Below are 7,838 nucleotides of genomic sequence, written 5' to 3'. Positions count from 1 at the left end.
TAAACATCAAATGCTAGAACAATCTAGGTCACAGGTTTCACTCAAGTGCAAGTATTACACAACAATATGATACTTTATAAAGTTTATAAAATATCTTATAAGAAATCATTTATGAGATATCTTAGAAAAATATAAGAGATCTTATAAAGTTTAAGAAATATCTTATAAAACATATTAGATATTTTATATGTTTTACAAGATATCGTATAAAATATATGACATATATTATAAAATTTCTTTTATAAGATACCTTATAAAAGTTATAAAATATCTTATAAGAGTTAATGTGATATCTGAAATCAAAAACGTTAATAAGATATCTTATAAAGTTTATGAGATATATTATATACTATATAAGATATCTCGTATAAAAAAACATATTAAGATATTTTATGTCTTTTATAAGATGTCTTATAAACTTAATGAGATATCTTAGAAGAGGAATAAATGCCTTAAGGATGGTATGTAAGAGTATTGTGTTGCTAAAATGTTACAACTCGTGTGTTTGCAAAATAAATTCCCATCAAATTCCGTCAAGAAATGCCCAGATTTTTTGTTTGTTAGCTTTGTATCGTACTTGATTTGTGTCACAAAAGTGTGTACGTATGTGCGTGTGTAATGCAAAACAAACTTTATTATGCCCCCCGCAACAAGTTGTTGGGGTATACTGGAATCGGGTAGTCCGTCTGTCCGTCCGTCCGTCCGTCTGTAGACGCAATGATTAACGGGCTCTAAAGTATTATCCTTTCCACCTACCATCACCATATCAGATATATGGACTACCCATGGGATGAAGATGTTACCTATCGATTTTGGGGTCAAAAGGTCAAAGGTCAAGCGCACTGGACATCGAAGTAGCAATATGGTTTCCGGGCTCTAAAGTTTTATCCTTTCCACCTACAGTCACCATATCATACATATGGACTACCCATGGGATGAAGATGTTCCCTATCGATTTTGGGGTCAAAAGGTTAAAGGTCACGTGCACTGGACATCGAAGTAGCAATATCGTTTCCATTTAAATTCTTTAACGGCTTTTTTCATCGCATGGAGATGCTGTTTTCCTAGATAATCCATTTCTCCCTACAAACCAGAATACCCAAGGTTTGTCATGCCATTTGTTTTTTACACTCAGAAAAGAGGTAGTTTACACGTATTACCAACACCGTTTGGGAGATTGGGGTAAACGGGGGAAATTCTTAATGAGCATTGGTCACAGTACCTCTTGTTACACATGAATGCACACACATACGCACGCACGCATACGCGCACATATATACACATATGCATGTACACATACACGCGCGTGCACACTCACATTTTCACTCAAATACACAGACACGCACGAACGAACACATACACACATGAACACAAACCCTTTTTGCAAAACAAAAGTAAAAGTTGTGGTTTGGGACAGGGGTCTTCGGTGGCGACCATTCGTGCTTGGGTATGGCCTAAAATTGACGACCATTCGTGTCCATCCTCACGGCACATTCGGTCGCCGGGCGACGATACGTGCGGCAAGTTTGGTCGCTGGCGACAAAATGTGCTCCACGAATGGTCGTCGGCGACCAAAAGTGCCGCACGTATTGTCGTCGGGCGACCGAACATGCCAAGGCGACCATACCCATACGTGCCGTAACACGGCCTTCCACATGCAGGGCGAAGGCTCTAACCTCTCGGCCACCGCGGCGGTACATAATCTTTGAGATTTTCTATGACAATAGTAATGTTGAAATTGTGAGAAGCAAAACCCAGGCCTCATTTGGGAGCGTTCGCTTCGTAACCGCATCAAACTTAAGACATTGACATAGGTAGCGATAGCGATTGCTCCTTCACCAAACAAGTAAGAATCACAGATCTTCCGGATATGACCTTCAAAACGCAGGCCTCGTGTCCGGACAGGCGTTAAAGAACCCTCAATTATGCGAGCCCGAGCACTAAGTATTAGGTTGAATTTATGGTACTTCATTTACAACTGGTGACATTTCAATATGAGTGAAAAATTCTCGACGGAACTTATAGCAAACCATAAATTAAGCAATCATACAAAAATGTACAATGCATCTGTCAAAAATACAGTGAAGCTGTGCATAATGGACTTGATGAAAAAATAAATGAATACAGAGTTATTGCTCTTGGAACTATATTTTGAAACATATTGATCATTCAAATATAACTGACTTTTGAAATATTTTATGTAAAACAATAACTATCACAATCTTATCCCCAGACACATCATCATAATGCAAAATCTCATTTTCAATGTAAAGAAAAAGGAAATGAAATGAAATTGGAGATAGAAGATCACTTTGTATCAAGTTCTTTTTTAAGATTACGTATCGAAATTCCTGTTAGTGAATGAACAACCATATGACATCTGCCTTTTTATATTAAGGGTAGTGCTAATAGTTTAGTATACATACATACATTGGTATGTTTATAATTATGTTTGTATGGATCAAAACACATCATAATAATAGTTGTACCTACATGTAACTTTGTCTTGAAACCTCATGGAGTATCTCAAAACACATCATTCATACAATAGATCGGTAAAGTTGGCTACTAGTAACCAACTACTAGTAACTGGCTACTTAAAAAGAGAAAAGTTGGCTACTAGTAGCCAGCTACTTGAACCAGGAAAAGTTAGCTACTAGTAGCCAGTTACTAGTAGCCAGCTACTAAAAGTATGAAAAGTTAGCTACTCGTAGCCATCTACTACAAAATATAAAAGTTATAATTACTGAGTGATAGCTCGCTACCAGATAAAAGTTAATGAGTTTGAAAATTATTATCTATCAGATTTATTTCTAAAGAGGACGAGAAGTCGTATGAAATTTCATGCTCAATTATCCCCAATTACATAACATTGCAATGCAAAATACGAATAAACTTTTTCAACTGAGTGTTTACTTTAAAAGTGATACGGATTGAATTCAGACATTCAATCATTTGATATACCATCCATTTTGAGATATCTGCTACTTTTACAATTTGATTCGAGTTACCCTGAAATTTCAACATAAGTGTGAATACCGTAAGAAACTTTATGTTTGACTTTATGTTTGTATTAGATATCTGACGAATTTACGACTATACATATGGCAAGAAGTGATAGATGGTGTTTTGGTACTCCACGAATTTTCAGATATCGCTCTTTAGGAAATCAGTTACTTATACATTTTGATTATCGGTACAATGAAATTTCAAGATCCGTGTGAATACCTTAAGGAACTCCGTGTTTATATCATAAATTTAACTAACTTACAACGATACGTATGGCAAGTAGTGATATTGGGTATCGTGATATGTCATCAATTTTCAGATATCACGCTTAAGGAAGTCAGCTACATGTACCTTTTGATGGCAGGTAAACTGAAATTTCAAGTTTTTCGCAAATATCTTGAGGAACTCTGAGTTTGTATTAGATATCTAACGAATTTACAATTATCAAAGTGAAGAAGAGTGATATTAGGTATCTTGACATGCCATCAATTTCCAGATATCACGCTTAAGGAAGTCATCTACTTATACCTTTTGATTCCTGGTATCCTGAAATTTCACGTTTTTCATAAATATCTTAAAGAACCCTGTGCTTGTATTAGATATCTGACGAGTTTACAACTATCCATGTGAAGTGGAGTGGTACTAGGTATCTTGATATGCCATTAATTTTGAGATACCACGCTTAAGGAAGTCAACTACTTATACCTTTTGATTGCAGGTAACCTGAAAATTAAACTTTTTAGAAAATATATTAAGGAACTCCGTCTTTGTTTGAAATATCTGATTAATTTACCAATGCACATATGACAAAATCTGATACTAGGTATCTTGATATGCCATAATTTTTCAGATATCACTCTTAAGGAAGTCAGCTACATATACCTTTTGATGGCAGGTAAACTGAAATTTCAAGTTTTTCGCAAATATCTTAAGGAACTCTGTATTTGTATTAGATATCTGACTAATTTAAAACTACCCACGTGAAGTGGTGTGATATTAGATATCTTGATATGCCAACAATTTTCGGATATCATACTTAACGAAGTCAGTTACTTACACCTTTTGATTCCAGGTAACCTGAAATTTCAAGTTTTCCGTAGATATCTTAAAGAACGCCTTGTTTGTATTAGATATCTGACTAATTTATAACTATCCATGTGAAGTGGAATGGTATTAGGTATCTTGATATGCCATCAATTTTGAGATATCACCCTTAAGGAAGTCAGCTACTTATACCTTTTGATTCCTGGTATCCTGAAATTTCACGTTTTTCCTAAATATCTTAAAGAACCCTGTGCTTGTATTAGATATCTGACGAGTTTACAACTATCCATGTGAAGTGGAGTGGTACTAGGTATCTTGATATGCCATCAATTTTCAGATATCACCCTTAAGGAAGTCAGCTACTTATACCTTTTGATTGCAGGTAACCTGAAATTTCAAGTTTTTCATAAATTTCTCAAAGAACTCTGTGTTTGTACTAGAAATCTGACTAATTTACAATTAACCACGTGAAGAAGACTGATATTAGGTGTCTTGATATACCATCAATTTTTAGATATCACGCTTAAGGAAGTCAGCTACTTATACCTTTTGATTGCAGGTAAACTCAAATTTCAAGTTTTTCATAAATATCTTAAAGAACTCTGTATTTGTATTAGATATCTGACTAATTTACAACTATACACGTGAAGAGGTGTGATATTAGGTATATTCATATGACAACAATTTTGAGATATCACGCTTAAGGAAGTCGGCTACTTATACTTTTTGATTGCAGGTAACCTAAAATTTCAAGTTTTCCGTAGATATCTTAAGGAACTCTGCGTTTATATTCGATATCTGACCAAGTTCCAACTATCCACGTGAAGAGGAGTGATATTAGGGATCTTGATATGCCATCAATTTTCAGATATCACCCTTAAGGAAGTCAGCTACTTATACCTTTTGACTCCTCGACACCTAAAATTTCAACTTTTTCATAAATATCTTAAGTAACTCTGCTTTTGTATTAGATATCTGACTAACTTACAACTATGCACATGAAGAGGAGTGATATTAGGTATCTTGATATACAATTAATTTTCAGATATCACCCTTAAGGAAGTCAGCTACTTGTACATTTTGATTGCAGGTAAACTGAAATTTCAAGTGTTTAGTAAATATTTTGAGGATTTCCGTTTTTGTTTTAGATATCTGATTAATTTACCAATGCACATATGACAGGGAGTTATATTAAGTATCTTGATATGCCTTCAATTTTGAGATATCACGCTTAATGAAGTCAGCTACTTGTACATTTTGATTGCACGTAACCTGAAATTTCAAGTTTTTAGAAAATATTTTAAGGAGCTCCGTGTTTGTTTTAGATATTTGATTAATTTACCAATGCACACATGACAAGATGTGATATTAAGTATTTTGATATGCCATCAATTTTCTAATATCACGTTTAAGGAAGTCAGCTACTTATACCATTTGATTCTAGGTAGACTGAAATTTCAAGTTTTCCGTCATATCTTAAGGAACTCTGCGTTTATATTAGATATATCACTAATTTACCATCTCACATATGACAAGGAGTGATATTAAGTATCTTATTATGATATCAATTTTCAGATATCACGCTTAAGGAAGTTAGCTACTTAGACCTTTTGATTCCTGGTTACCTGAAATTTCAAATGTTTTGTAGATATCTTTTAAGGAACTTTGTGTTTGTATTAGATATCAGACTAATTATCTACTTTCAACCTGAAGAGGAGTGGTATTAGGTATCTTGAAATGCAATCAATTGTCAGATAGATATGTTAGATACTTGACTAATTTATCTTTGCCGATATTACAGAGCTTTATATGAATTGTAAACTACTATCCACGTGAAGAGGTATGATAATAGGTATCAAGATACCTAATATCACTCTTCTTCACGTGGGTGGTTGTAAGTTAGTCAGATATCTAATACAAACGCAGAGATCCTCAAGATATTTACGGAAAACTTCAAATTTCAGGTTACTTAGAATCAAAAAGTATAAGTAGCTAACTTCCTCAAGGGTGATATTTGAAAATTGATGGCATATCAAGATACCTAATACCACTCCACTTCATATGGATAGTTGTAAATTAGTCAGATATCTAATACAAACAAGGCGTTCTTTAAGATATTTATGAAAAACTTGAAATTTCAGGTTACCTGTAATCAAAAGGTATAAGTAGCTGACTTCCTTAAGGGTGATATCTCAAAATTGATGGCATATCAAGATATCTAATACCATTCCACTTCACATGGATAGTTGTAAATTTGTCAGATATCTAATACAAACAAGGAGTTCTTTAAGATATTTATGAAAAACTTGAAATTTCATGTTACCAGGAATCAAAAGGTATAAGTAGCTGACTTCCTTAAGCGTGATATCTAGAAATTTATGGCATATCAAGATACCTAGTACCACTCCACTTCACATGGACAGTTGTAAACTAGTCAGATATGTAATACAAACACAGAGTTCTTTAAGATATTTATGAAAAACGTGAAATTTCAGGATACCAGGAATCAAAAGGTATAAGTAGCTGACTTCCTTAAGCGTGATATCTGGAAATTTATGGCATATCAAGATACCTAGTACCACTCCGCTTCACATGGACAGTTGTAAACTAGTCAGATATCTAATACAAGCACATAGTTCTATAAGATATTGATGAAAAACGTGAAATTTCAGGATACCAGGAATCAAAAGGTATAAGTAGCTGACTTCCTTAAGCGTGATATCTGGAAATTGATGGCATGTCAAGATACCTAATATCACTCTTCTTCACTTTGATAATTGTAAATTAGTCAGATATCTAATACAAACTCAGAGTTCCTTAAAATATTGTTGAAAACTTGAAATTTCAGGTTACCTGTAATCAAAAGGTATAAGTAGCTGACTTCCTTAAGGGTGATATCTCAAAATTGATGGCATATCAAGATATCTAATACCATTCCACTTCACATGGATAGTTGTAAATTTGTCAGATATCTAATACAAACAAGGAGTTCTTTAAGATATTTATGAAAAACTTGAAATTTCAGGTTACCAGGAATCAAAAGGTATAAGTAGCTGACTTCCTTAAGCGTGATATCTAGAAATTTATGGCATATCAAGATACCTAGTACCACTCCACTTCATATGGATAGTTGTAAACTAGTCAGATATCTAAAACAAACACAGAGTTCTTTAAGATATTTATGAAAAACGTGAAATTTCAGGATACCAGGAATCAAAAGGTATAAGTAGCTGACTTCCTTAAGCGTGATATCTGGAAATTGATGGCATGTCAAGATACCTAATATCACTCTTCTTCACTTTGATAATTGTAAATTCGTCAGATATCTAATACAAACCCAGAGTTCCTTAAAATATTGGTAGAAAACTTGAAATTTCATGTTACCTGCCATCAAAAGGTATATGTAGCTGACTTCCTTAAGCGTGATATCTGAAAATTGATGACATATCACGATACCCAATATCACTACTTGCCATACGTATCGTTGTAAGTTAGTTAAATTTATGATATAAATACGGAGTTCCTTAAGGTATTCACACGGATCTTGAAATTTCATTGTACCGATAATCAAAATGTATAAGTAACTGATTTCCTAAAGAGCGATATCTGAAAATTCGTGGAGTACCAAAACACCATCTATCACTTCTTGCCATATGTATAGTCGTAAATTCGTCAGATATCTAATACAAACATAAAGTTTCTTACGGTATTCACACTTATGTTGAAATTTCAGGGTAACTCGAATCAAATTGTAAAAGTAGCAGATATCTCAAAATGGATGGTAT

At 33.9% G+C, this 7,838-nt stretch overlaps 1 protein-coding gene across 1 annotated transcript in view; it reads right to left on the bottom strand.

The window, feature by feature from the left end:
* The window catches only part of LOC125676121 (uncharacterized), a 180,282-nt gene that overhangs the window by 135,177 nt on the left and 37,267 nt on the right, over positions 1-7,838 (bottom strand). The gene's annotated exons all lie outside the window — the stretch shown is intronic.

This window comes from Ostrea edulis, chromosome 3 (genome assembly GCF_947568905.1).
Source record: "Ostrea edulis chromosome 3, xbOstEdul1.1, whole genome shotgun sequence".
Lineage (NCBI taxonomy): Eukaryota > Metazoa > Mollusca > Bivalvia > Ostreida > Ostreidae > Ostrea > Ostrea edulis.
This window is presented reverse-complemented; position numbering and strand designations above follow the sequence as displayed.